General features: G+C 47.9%; 1 long non-coding RNA gene across 1 annotated transcript in view; it reads right to left on the bottom strand.

Moving 5' to 3' along the window:
* LOC126496889 (uncharacterized) overlaps window positions 1-12,241 on the bottom strand; it is a 319,257-nt gene extending 307,016 nt beyond the window's left edge. Inside the window, exon 1 of the long non-coding RNA XR_007590482.1 lies at window positions 12,104-12,241. This is a non-coding gene — a long non-coding RNA (uncharacterized lncRNA). The remainder of the gene's footprint in view (window positions 1-12,103) is intronic.
* Between the last annotated feature and the right edge of the window lie 1,163 nt (window positions 12,242-13,404).

Raw genomic sequence — 13,404 nt, 5'->3', positions numbered from 1 at the left:
ACTCTCTGAGCATTAGGATTGTAGGCAGGCCAAGAGGCCTGGCCAGCATTTGCATCAGTGCTGGGGATCTGAACTCTGGTCTTCACACTTGCCAGGCAAACACTTTACCAACTGAGTCATCATCCCAGCTCAACTTCGTCTCCTTTAAATTTGATGGCTGTGGGTATTTGTCATAGCCCTGGAAACCCAACACCATACCAGCCATGGACTTATTACCCAAGAGGCCTTGCTACTGATGGTCCTGCAGAGACATGAGTGACTGAATGAATAGACATCACGATGCACACTCTGCGTAGTTTCCTAGTGTAGCAGCTCCTGACTGACAGCTGACAGCCTCAGGGCACTCTGACTGGCCAGGGCGCTGGCCCCGGAGCCTCTCTCAGAGGGGCCACAAAAGCCTCAAGCCAAGTCTACAAGAGGCAAAGCAATGGCCCAGCGAGGGTCCCTTTGTCCAGGCCCAGTGCAGATATCCAGATATCCGTGTTGGCCAGGGGTCTGCTCCACCTCTTGTCTCTCCAAGGGCTGTTTGAAGTTCACCTGGCCTGGCCAGAGAGCTGCCTCTGAACTCTGCAGCCTCTTCACTCTGTGGATCCAGACACACCAGACTCCCACTGGCTTCCTGCCAGAGTTCCCTTGGCCAGGCGCTGGCACAGTATCCCTACACCTTGACGACTCAAGAGCAAGGTCATTCTTGCTCTGGGAATCCCATACTACCACCTCCCCTGAGCCCTCTCACCTCCAGGTTCCCGTAGTACCCCTATGCTACCTCAACTAACACACAGGTCTCTGTACAGTGGTATTTGTTAACATGCCCCACATAGATGGTGCCTCCAAACGGCTAAGCTAGGGTATCTTGCCATTCTCTGCCTCCAGCAAACCACCAGCATGGCCTCCAGAAAGTAACTGGGGGACAGGACCAATCCCTCTTTGCCTGTCGCCAGCAAAGTGTTTGTTCTCTGCTGGAGAGTGCTACAGATCCATTTCCCTGACAGTGATGGGAATGGGTATTGTTGGTCTCAAGAGAACGCATTATGAATGACTCCAGGCCAGCTTTAAAAGGAGGAAATCAATATGTTCTTCCCGGCAGTGTCTGCTCCCCTCACCTGACCTCTCTGCTCAGCCCAGCTGCTCTCAAAGCCTGCACGTGTCATCTCTTCTAGGCCCCCTTCCTTCCCAGAAGGGGCTGGGCCTTTCTTGGAACACCACTGTAGCCTCGGATAAACCGGCTCCTCTTCCTGGGGAAGCACTAGCCAGGGCAGCCCACACGGTTCAGGGGCAGAGCAATCAGACACCCTGCCCCAAGGGTCTGTGCTTCAGAAGCCTTGCAGGACCCTGCCTACGAGTATTCAGCCCACAGGCCACATGCAGCCCAGCATAGCCACAAAGAAGCCCCAAACATTATAAACCTACTTCAAATATTATGATGTGGGCGCTGTGAGACCATTCAGTGAGAGAAGGCTCTCGCTGTTCGCCTGGCTACCTGAGCTGAGGAACTAGGAGCTAAGCAGATGAAGATGGCATACTTCTGGCTTCCTCCTCACCCTCCTGCTCTGAGACAATGGTCTCCCACCCACTCCCCCACTTCCGGCTGACCCATCCAGGCCGGCCAATGTTTACCCAAAGCTGCGGCTTTATCAGCTTCCCTTTCTTTGTCTAAATCAGCAGTTCTTAAGCTATGGGTCATAACCCCTTTGGGGATCAAATATCAGATATCCTGCATATCAGATATTTACATTTCGATTCATAACAGTAGCAAGATTACAGTTATAGAGAAGCAATGAAATAATTTTATGGCTGGGACTCACCACTATGTGAGGAACTGTATTAAAGGGTCTCAGCATTAGGAAGGTTGAGAAACAATGGGAAATGACCAATCCTAAATTTGGACATGGGGACCATTCCAGCCATCCAAGGGGAAAAGGACTTGTCTCCTCTTTGTCTGCAAGGACTCTTTCTCCGTGTGTGCCCCCGTCTCTGTGTGGGTCTCTTCACTTTTAATTAGACTTATCTGCTACTGTCCTCAGTGAGGAGATTCCCCTGCCCTTTAATCCTTTAATACAGAAAACAGACCAGAACAAATCCCCTAGATGGCAACAGAGTTGGATCCCCAAAACCCACATGGTGGAAGTGTGGAACCAACTCCAACAAGTTGTCCTCTGACATATACATGTACTCACACACATACATACTCACATACACGCATACACATACCTACACATCCATCTACATACAAAGAAACACATACACACATTAAATGTAAAAACAAATTTAAATATTATAATGTGGCTTGGAAGATGGCTCGGGGCTGACTTGCCGTTCAACCATGAGAACTTGATTTTAATTCTCTGCACCCTGGGCAAAAGCAAGGTACTAATATAACAGGTGCTTGGAATCCTGATTCTGGGGAGGAGTAGACAAGTGGATCCTTGGGGTCAGCCAGCCTAGCTGAATCAGATAGCTTCAAATGCAGCGAGCGAGCTTGTCGCCAAAATATAAGGCAGAGAGTAAGAAAGACATCTGACCTTAGTTTCTACATGCGTGCACACACTAAGACACAGGCACCCCAAACACAATGTGTACACAACTCAATTGTGTGATTCTTGAGCGTGAACTTTGGAGGTGACATCGTGTCACAATGCCAAAAGGTTGGATAGACCTGCTGTCCTCATTTGCTTCCCGCTGCTATGATGAAAACAGACCAAAACCAATTTAGGAAAGAGATTGGCTGGCTTACATTTTACAGTCCATGCAGAGGGAAGCCAGAGCAGGAACCCGGAAGCAGGAACCGAAGAAGAGACTATAGAGGAATGCTTCTTCCTGGCTTGCTTCCAGGCTCATGGTCACCTACCATTCTTATAAGGCCCAGGCCTACCTACCCAGGGATGGTATTGCTCACAGCGGGCTGGACCATCCTACATTAGCTAGCAATTAAGAAAATCCCCCCCCCCCCAGACATGACCACAGGACAACCCACTGGAGGCGATTCCTCAATCAAGGCTCCCTAGTCCTAGATGTGTCAAGTTGACAACAGATAATCATGATGACACTTGTTTGAAAGGCACCCTAAGTGTGCCAGGCCCTGGATAGCATGCACACACTGCTTGAAAAACTCACAGGGAACGTGGAGACATCCCTTCTAGCATCTGCCCTCAGATCTCCATGCAAGAAATAAAATAAAAAATCTTGAGGTGAGGTTGAGCTATCTGCATGCTCAGAGAATGACCCTGTCACGGCTCCTAAACCAGCACAGGCTCCAGAGCCACACTGCCAGAGTTCACCACCCAACTCTGTCACCTACCAATTATAGGACCCTAGACAGGTGGCTTGACATTTGAAAGCCTCTGCTTCTTCACCTTTGAAACGGCCCTCACACAGCCTCCAACAAACAAGAAGGGGTGGGGGCTGCCCAGAAAGGTCGAGCTAACATTGGGAAAGGAAATTCATCTCCTGTGGCTCCTCCTCCTCCATCTCCTCCTCCAGTGAAGGCGAGACAATTTGTCTAACACCATCAGTGTCTTCCCTCACCCTAAAACAGCCTCCATGATGGCATGAGGATTTGTGTGAAAGATATCTGTGAGGGGTTGGGCACAGTTGGTGGTATGCTTTCCCGGTATGCAAGACGCCTTCAGTCTGATCCCCAGCACTGCAAAACTGCCCCTCGTGCTGGCTGTCTATAAGCCTAGCACTCGGAAAGTGAAGGCAAGGGGATCAAGTGTTCTGTTCATCATTGGCTGTACAGTGAGTTCAAATACAGCCTGGGCTACCGGAGATACTGTGAAGAAGGAAGAAAGATGGGCGAGATGGGGGAGGGAGGAAGCGAAAAAGAGGGAGAGATCCCAGAATCCCAGCTTGGAGATCCCACCACTGACCTTCCACTGACCAGTCACACTGGTTCCTTCCTTCCTTCCTTCCTTCCTTCCTTCCTTCCTTCCTTCCTTCCTTCCTTCCTTCCTTCCTTCCTTCCTTTTTTCCTTTGTCACTGTTGTTGGTTTTGGCCAGGGGAAGGGGGTTGATATCTTACACAGGTCTTGTTATATAGACCAGGCTAGCCTAAAATTTGTAATGTTCTTGGTTCACCTTCCCTAGCTGGAACTATGGTGTATAGCATGAAGCCCAGTTATGACTTCTGACCTCTGATATTTTTCTGGTTTTGTGTCAGGATGTGTGTGTGTGTGTATGCACATGTGCATATGTATATTCACATGTGTTTGGAAGCCAAAGGTTACCATTATGCCTTCCTCCCTCACTCTCCACCTTATATTTTTAATATTTTTTCTATTGATCTAAGTGTGCATATGCCACCTGTATGCAGGTACCTATGGAGGCCAAAAGAGGGAGCTGGATCCCCTGGAGCTGAAATTAGAGGCAGTTGTGAGCCTCCCACTGTGGGTATTAAGAACTGGACTCTGGTAAAGGACTGCAAGTGCTCTTAACCACTGAATCATCCTCCAGCCTCAACACACCTTATTTTTTGAGACAGAGTCTCTCACTGAACCTGGAACTCATTGATTTGGTGCAGCTGGCTCGTCAGTGAGCCCCAGGGATCCTCCTGCTTCGGCTCCCCCGTGCCCCCCCCCCCACCCAGTGCTGTAGTTACAAGAGCTCACCGCCAGGTCTAACATTTTTCACATGGGCTCTGGGGATTCAAAGCAAGTACTTTACCAATTAAGCCACCTCCCCAGCCTTAAATTCTGTTTTTTTTTTTTTTTTTTTTTTTTTTTTTTTTTTACAAACCCAAACTACAAAGAAGGGATCTGCTCTGTAGCCTGCTTTTTGTCTAGCCATCCCTCAATATCTCAGAGAATTTGTTCTAGCCCCTTCTCCAGGTAACAAAGTCCTTGGTATATGTGCAAGTGTGCACAAATTACAAGCAACCCCCCCCGTACTTTAAATAATCTCTCCACTGCTTATGGCACATGATACAATACAGACACTATGCAGAGAGCTGTTTGTGTCTATTTAGGGGATATGAAGGCAGGGATCTATACGTTTGACAGACATAATTATTTTTCACATATCTTCCTTCTGAGATAACTTGAATCTACAAATGTGAAAACCTACAGATAAAGAAGGCCAACTGTGTCAAGTTTTGTTGCAAACATTTAGTCATGTCAACTCAGTTCTTGGTAAACCTTTTGACAGATATACCCCATCCCCAGGGCAAGGACTGACTTATCTCTTTTGGCCTTGGAGGTCAGCACAAGCTGTGTCTGAGCACGCTCAGGAGGTTTGTAGACCACAGCAAATGGATTCATTAACACCCACTTCATACCAGAGTGGTAAGAACATTCCATTTCCTCTTTGTTTTTAAAATAGTCATCTCTAGTAAGAAACACATTAAGGCCGTGAGTTGGCCCAGCATGGAAAGGCACTTGCTTGCAAGCGTGATGACCTGAGTTTGATCCCTGGGACCCAGATGGTAGAAAGAGAGAATCTATAGCCCCAAGTTGTCTGTGATATCCACTTCCCTGCCATGATATGCATACATGTGCCAGCACACACACACGTACACACACACACACACACGCACGCACGCACACACACACACGTACACACACACACACACACACACACACACACACATAAATTTAAAGAGGAAAAAAGAAATCTATCAAAACACGAAAAGGAATTTAAGGTAAAGACTGGCCATTTCTATGTTGATGTGATTCCTTCCAGCCTTTTTTCTTTCCTAAATGTAACTTCTGTTCATTTACAAACAAAATTGCCAGCATGGGGCATGATTTTGTAGCCTGCTTTTTCTACCTATGTTCCTTTGAGAGGAATTCTCGGGTCCTTTTGCACACTCAGGAAACTGTTTAACAGCTGTCAAACTGTAGATAGCTATTCCCCTCAGGTGTACATTAATGGTTGCTATTTGGGGGCCACATAAACAAAGCCTCAAGGTTTCTCTTGGGAACTACACCTGTATATCCAAGGGCAATGCAAGGCAGATTTACACATATGGCCTCGCTACATGAGATTCCTATTTACTCTGGTCTCCACGGGAGACTAGGAATGTCCCTTTTAGGTTCTTGATAGCTCCCTGGAGCAAACTTTCCCTGAACGCCCCAGGCTTGCTCTATGTCCCTTTGTAGAGGTCTTATCTAGACAGTTCTCAGATGCCCCCCAGGCAGGGTCAACCACTGCTGCCTGGCTGCAGAGCTGCAAAGGCACCAAAGAAAACAGGAGGGGCAAGTAAAGTCCAGGAGGATTAGAGTGACAGACAAAGAGAGCTCTGGGAAAAAGAAGGAAAGGACAGGCTCTGGCTGCTGGGGCCCACCATTCTGATCCCATGATGACTGGCCCCTTCACACAGCCTGGAACATACTCCAAGCGGGCAGAGTCTTCCCCAGATTGGCTCCCTGGGGATGAAGCCACTCCTGTGTTGGTTTCAAGCAGCCCTTCCTGGCTCTGGAAAGGAATTGCCTTCCTTAAGGCAGAGGCAGGAAAAGCGGCTTCTAGAGGTATCGGTGAGCTGTTTCTAGTGTCTCTAATGTCTGCTCTTCTGCTGACCCTGTCTTACTGACAGCAGCTATCCCCTCTTCGACCCCCCCCCCACCCTCTGCACTTTCTCCTACTGCCTCTCTGTTGGCCACCTCAGCTCCCCATCTCTACTTTCTGGAGTCTAACTTCCCCACCAGACCAGTCCTGATTACACCTACCTAGAGCAGGGGTACAGCCAGGAAGAACATAGTTGAGCATCATGGTCATGATAGGAACACCAGACAGAAACCATAGGGCTCAAGGGCACAAGAGTTTGTGCTCACGGATGGGAAGAACAGGACCATACAGGACTTGTGGCCTAGCAAATCCCACAGCTCTGTGACAGCAAGAAATCCTAAATTCAGAGGTCTTGGCCACCCAGGGCATCGCCAGAGGAGGAAAGACAAAGTGCGCAGGTGTCAATCAACAATGAATGAGGAGCTGGTGTTATGGCTCAGGGGGCAAAGTGCTTCCCACACAAGCCTGATGACCTGAGTTCCATCCCCAGGTCACATGGAAAAGCGGAATAAAAGAACCAGCTCTACCAAGCTGTCCTCTGACCTCTACACGTACGGTCCCCTACGTATCAAACACATCTACGCAACAGTAACACTACAAAAGAACGACATGGATCTGTTGGTACAGTTCTCAACTTGCAGGCGTGAGGCCCCAAGTTCAATTCCCAGAACCCATATTGTGCTTTGTTTTGTTTTTTTAAAGTACACTTGTAATCACAGTGCTATGGTGGTAGAAGCAGCAGATCCCGGAGGCTCACAGGCCAGCTCGCTTAGCCTATTTGGTGACATCCAGGCCCGTGCCTGAGGAATAACAGCTGAATTTACCCTCTAACTTCCACATGCATTCCACATGCATGCATGTACATGCTCATGAATACACACACACACACACACACACACACACAAAATGAAAAAAAACTACCATAGTCCATATACCTGCACCTAACAGTTGCCCTGAGGTCTAGAAAGCTGGGAGCAAGGTGGAGAGGGACATGCAAGGTCATTCTAGTTGCCGTCCAGCCTGCTACCCACCCACAGCCAGTCTATAAATTATTTTTATCATTTTGATCAAATGGAGTAATTTCATTCACTGTCCACCAGACCCCAGTAGCTGTCAGACATCTCTGAAGGTGTTCCTCGCTAACCCAGAGGCTCCTGGAGGAAGGCCAGGATAGTCATCCGCCTGTAACACATCCCTGCCAGATCCCCAGAATCCTTCCTGTTGTCGCCCTGGATGGATCCCAGGGATGCTGTGGAGCCACTGTTGATGAAGCCCAGGCCCTCCCTCCTCTATCCTCAACTGTCTTCTTCCTCTTCCCCAAAGTCTTTGTCCTCTGCCAACCACTCATTGCTGTTATGATCCTGGGTCTCTGAGACAAACAAGAACAGTGACCCAATCCGACTGCACATAGTCATGTGACTAACCAGGTGCTCACAGGGCTGTGAGTTGTCCTACCTGGAAGGCTTCCCCATTAGAGAGAGCTGTGGATGCACTGCTTCGTTATGCAACTGCCACCACAGTTAACAAACCTCAGGAGAAGCAAGGGACTTTGGCAGAGGTAGAGTGTGGCTCTGAGCTGCCATAGTGGGGAGGAGCCAGGTCCTCAGCAATAGAATGGGGGACCATAATATATATTATATCAGTAATTATTGCATGCCCTTTAAGCTTGCAGACTCCAGGAGTAAGGAGTCCCTTTCTTGTTCTAGACTCCCTCATGATTCTTTCAAGTCCAAAACACCCCATCCTAGGGCAAACTTCTCTCCTAAGTCTGCAACAGGGAGGAAACAGCCAACAGTTAAGAGCGTTAGAAAACATTGCCCCCTTTCTCACAGACGTCACTATTGCTTATCCCATGGTATCAAAATGCCTGCAAGAAGCTAGAAACTCACCCATGGAGAGAAACTGAGTCAGGACTTCCAGCTAACTGCCTCAACACAACTTGCACGGTCCTTGGCTACCGGATACCAATCGCTGTTTTCAAGATATTACCTCTGCTTGTTCTCTGTCTAGGGCAACTCCAGCCATCTCTGTTAGGTGTTCTAAACACCTGGACTGAGGATGTTTTGTTGTCTATTTATCCACTACTTGCTGTTTACAACGTTTTCTTGCTACGGGCTTAATAAACTCCCTCATTTGAAACCAATTATACTGCTATCTAGGTCATTCTCCAAACTGTCACAGTATTATGACTTATAAAACCATGGAAAGTAGGCAGGCACCCAACAAGTGTCCCCTGCATGGGGAACATGGGTCAGTTTGGACTCCCAGAAGCAGCTACTTCACTCTATGTGCCTTCAACAACATAGATTTAATGGTTCAAGTCTGAAGATTCAGAGTCCAAACTCAAGATGGCAGCTGGGTTATCTCCATTGGAGGACCTCCTTAACTTATAGTAGTCATTCTCTCCCTGTCTCCACCCTCATGTAAGTGGGGGGAGGTGCATGTGGGTGTACGTGGAGGTCAGAGGTCAACCTCAGGTGTCATCTCTCAGGAGCCATCATTTTGTGTTTTGATACCGAGTCCTCTCACTGGAACCTGGGGCTCTCTGATTCAGCTACACTGGCTGCTGGACCAACTCCAAGAATCCAACTGTCTCTGCCTTCCTTCCATCCCCCACATACTTTAGGGTCAAAGATGCATGTAGCCATACCTAGATTTTGTTGGATTGGTTTGCTTTGCTTTTTAACATTTGTGCTGGGCATCCAAATTCAGGTCCCCGTGCCGGTACAGTAGGCAGTTTACCCACTGAGCCGCCTGCCCAGCACTGACTCTACTCTTAACTGGGTTAGGGGCCTGCACAGTGATCTGCTTGAAGCTTGATTCCTTCTGGAAGCAGCCTATGTCCAAATAAGGTCACACTCCCAGCCCTTAGCAATTAGAACCTTGGGGCATGAGCGTGGGAGTGGAACACAGCTCAGACCACAGAGCCCCAAGTGGCTGATAACCTGCTGAAGACTTCTGGGCATCCACGCAGGCTGCTGGCCACCAAGGAGGCCACTGGCTGCTCCTTGCAACCACCCAGGCAGCAAAAAGAAACAGAGGCCCCTGCCAGCCAAATCCCACGGAGCTGTCGTCAGTCCCCAAACAGCTCGCTCATCGCCTGCTTTGGCCTCTAAAATAACACGTTGATTTCGGAGCCAAGACTAACTTTAGTTACCAGTGCTGCTGTTAGCAGGGAAGGATAAGTCATCATCATTAGAACAGGATCCAAATGAATGAGCTTGCCTAGCGCCTCGTTGGGATTCAGGCTTTTTTTGTTTCCTTCTCACAGTTTGCTGACATTGTCCTTTCTAATTTGAAGCAGCCTGAGAGAAACCTTTTACTAAACATGACACATAACCATTTGGGAATTATTAAAAGTAACTGATCATTCTGCTTATCTCTATCTATTGCTATTTTACCAACCATCCCAAGACACAACAGACCAAAGCACCACAATCTGACTTATTCTCACATCAGGGAAGCCAGAATCAGGCCAGGGCTCAGGGCAGTGATCTTTCTGACCCTGAAGTTGGTGGCAGTGCTTCACGGTGCTTAGCTGGGAACACAGCTATCCTCAGGGTCCAGGGCATCTCTACTCTGGTACAAACATTCATGTTCGTACCTATACCACACACTCTTTCTCCACACACACCTTCTCATAGGCATTCTGTCACACACACATACACACACTCTTATCCGTGCCTGTACATACACTCCCATACACGTATCTCCCCACAGATGTTCTAGCATGCTCACTTATACTCACACCTATGCACACACACACACACACACACACACACACGCGCGCGCTTTCTCATGCACACATCTGTACTTCCTCTTATTCTCAGACACTCTCATACTCACAGCTACACACACACACACTCTTCCCCATGCACTTACACCCTCCCTCACATACATTCTCATATACACAGCCATGCATATACGCACACAGGGTAGATTCTCAGGAACAGTCAAACCCTCATATACCACACATATGTTCTCTCTCATACATATACACTCATTCTTGCACCTTATGATGTTTTGAATTTAAACAGCTCTCCACATGCTTGTATATTTGGGCCCTTGGTTTCCAGCCACTCGCTTACTCACACATACACACACACACACACACACACACACACAATCCCTTGCAGTCACACACCAATCGCTCACACAGACACACACACACATTCTCACACGTTCATCCAATATGACAATACAAGGCGAAACCATGGCATGCAGGCCAACTGGGGAAAACGTGTGAGGAAGGGTCTCTCAAGAACTGCAATGGCCTGACAAGTGCTGACCTCGGGAAGCAGCAGAGAAGGCAGAAGATGGAGTCCGCTGGAGGGGACAGAGCAAGGGAAGGAAAGAAACGCAGCTGATCTGATGCTTGAGACAATACTACGACTTTTGGTGAAAATAGGCTCCAAGCCACCATCACCAGAGTCACAAACTGAAGTCTCAGGTTGTCAGCCTGAATGGAATCCTGTGGAAACCTATGCTGGGTTTTACTAGCTTGCTAATTATCATGGTTATTGATTCAGAACTCAGAAATGACCATATAAATGTTAATTCCTGAATTCTCTTAAGACACAGGAACTAGTTAACAGAAGGCTGATCTCAGAACTCCTTCAGCCAATAGCCTTTAAGATACTGGCCCACTTTGGGCATGGTCACATATACTATATATGCAGCTGTAAAAGCGTCTGCATAGCTCTTAGATGCTGGATTCAGTTCCTGTTCCCCACTCAGGCAGAGGACTGCTGATCTGTGAGTTTACCCCTAAATAAGGAATCCTTTATTATACTCCATTCTTGGCTAATGTGGGACTATTTTATGATAATCTGCAACAAGCCACCTGGTAACTTGTGTGTTAAAATGTCTGGTGCCTGTCAAAGAAAACACTGGAAACACAGGGTCCTAGCTTTGTTTCCAAGCACCCACATAAAATCCATCATGGGAGCCGGGCAGTGGTGGCGCACGCCTTTAATCCCAGCACTCGGGAGTCAGAGGCAGGCGGATCTCTGTGAGTTCGAGACCAGCCTGGTCTACAAGAGCTAGTTCCAGGACAGGCTCCAAAACCACAGAGAAACCCTGTCTCAAAAAAAAAAAAAAAAAAAAAATCCATCATGGGAGCATGCACTGTGATTCCAACACTGGCAAGGCAGAGACAGGCTAATCCGTATGGCTTATTGGCCAGCCAGCCTGGTATATTTGGCAAGCACAGGTCCTGGTTAGATACTCAGTCTTAAATAAGGGTTGTTGGAGCTTAAGAAACAACATTCTTGTTTGGCCTCTGGCCTCCACATAGATCATACACATGTACAGACAGAGTGACAAAAATCATCTCTTGGGAATCCCCTAGCAGTGTACTTATCTCCTGTGGGATCATCTGTTGTGTGACATTATTCCTGACGGGACAAAAACAAATGACTACTCAGCCTGATAGCAAACCAACAACAGAGCATAGTATGGATACCACCAAAGTCCAGCTTGGTGAACCAATGAATCTATTAGAGTAACCTACAGAAATATGGGCGAGAGTGGTAGAAGGAACAAAAATGACGCAAAGGCACCTATATCACCAAAGCCCACGCCAGCATGGGTGACAACTTACAAAAGCTGGAAGCCTGCAGGTACGTATCAGATTGGAGCATCTTTTCCTGGTAGTTCAATTGGTCTGCGTCTCTTCTGGGCAGCTCAACTCGTCTAAGAATGTCCCTCAGAGGTCCTCACAGCTTCGGGGAGGGAGAGACCTCGTAAACCTGGTCAGCTGCAGTTACTTCCGGAAATTTTTGTACTTCCGGAGCGTAAGGCGCTTCCGGGCAAGACGGACTATTTCATGTCCCCTTAGAACATAGTGTCGTTATACGGCCCTTCGACATCCTATCTTAAATACACGGCTGTTTCACCTCCCCTTCAGCATTCTGGGTTTTAACAAACTTCCCTTCAGGACAGAACGTTTTAATTTCTGTGGAAACTGCTACATAGCCGTGTCAGAGGCTTGGGAGGAGGGTCTATCCCTGATCACACATCATCAGTGCAGGGTTCTCAGCCGAGGTGGGAAGAGGGCGACACCGCGCCAGTGCGCCTCACATCTCCGCTCTTGTCTGGGCTTCCTGGAGATGCTCCACAGAGTTCCAGAGGCTTGATCGTGAAGAATGACAACCCAAGCTCACATCTAAGAAACGAAGAGCATGAGGCAAGCATCCATCCTCGGAAGCAGGTCTGTCACCAGCTTCTATAAAGGACCACGGTACAGTCTGTCTGGGAACCTGGCTCATATTGCTTCCTTTATCTGGAACCCAAGGGCTTCATCTTGTTCCACCTGTAGATGTTCCAGGTACTATAGCTTCCTATCCTTGCCTCTCCACAGGTTTCCCTGGTAACACCTAGCAACCAGCTGCACAGGCTGCCCCCCCCCATGGTTGGAGTTTGTTTAATTGAGCCTACAAAACCCTCTTATAGTTCCTTCTGAATTTTATTTATTTATTTTTTTTTTTATTTTTTTTGAGACAAGGTTTCACACATTCCAAGATGACCTTGAACCTCTGGCTCTCCGCCTCTGTGTTCTGGGTGTAGGGATTACCAGCCTGCATCCCTATGCCTCGTTTATGCAATGTTGGGGATTGAACTCGAGGCGTCATGGATATTGGGGTGAGCACTCCACCATCTAAATTATGATCTTAAGATCCTTCGATTCAAATGTATTTCTGTCCCCTTCCAGAACTGGTGGCACCAAGCAATGATGCCAATCCTTGGTGTTACTGTAAGGATGGGATATGTTAACGAGCAGTTTACCACTGTCTGATGCCTTGTAGGTGCCTAGAGGGTGACAGCTGCTGGCATTATTATCTTCAAAGACGATTTCACATTCTCTCTATTCTGAATTCGGCCCACAATGTACGGTGGAAGGGA

Source organism: Alexandromys fortis, unplaced genomic scaffold (genome assembly GCF_014885135.2).
Source record: "Alexandromys fortis isolate MF-2015 unplaced genomic scaffold, M_Fortis_MF-2015_v1.1 scaffold_20, whole genome shotgun sequence".
Taxonomy (NCBI): Eukaryota; Metazoa; Chordata; class Mammalia; order Rodentia; family Cricetidae; genus Alexandromys; species Alexandromys fortis.
Note: the sequence above shows the minus strand (reverse complement) of the source record. Positions and strands in the feature narration are given on the sequence as shown.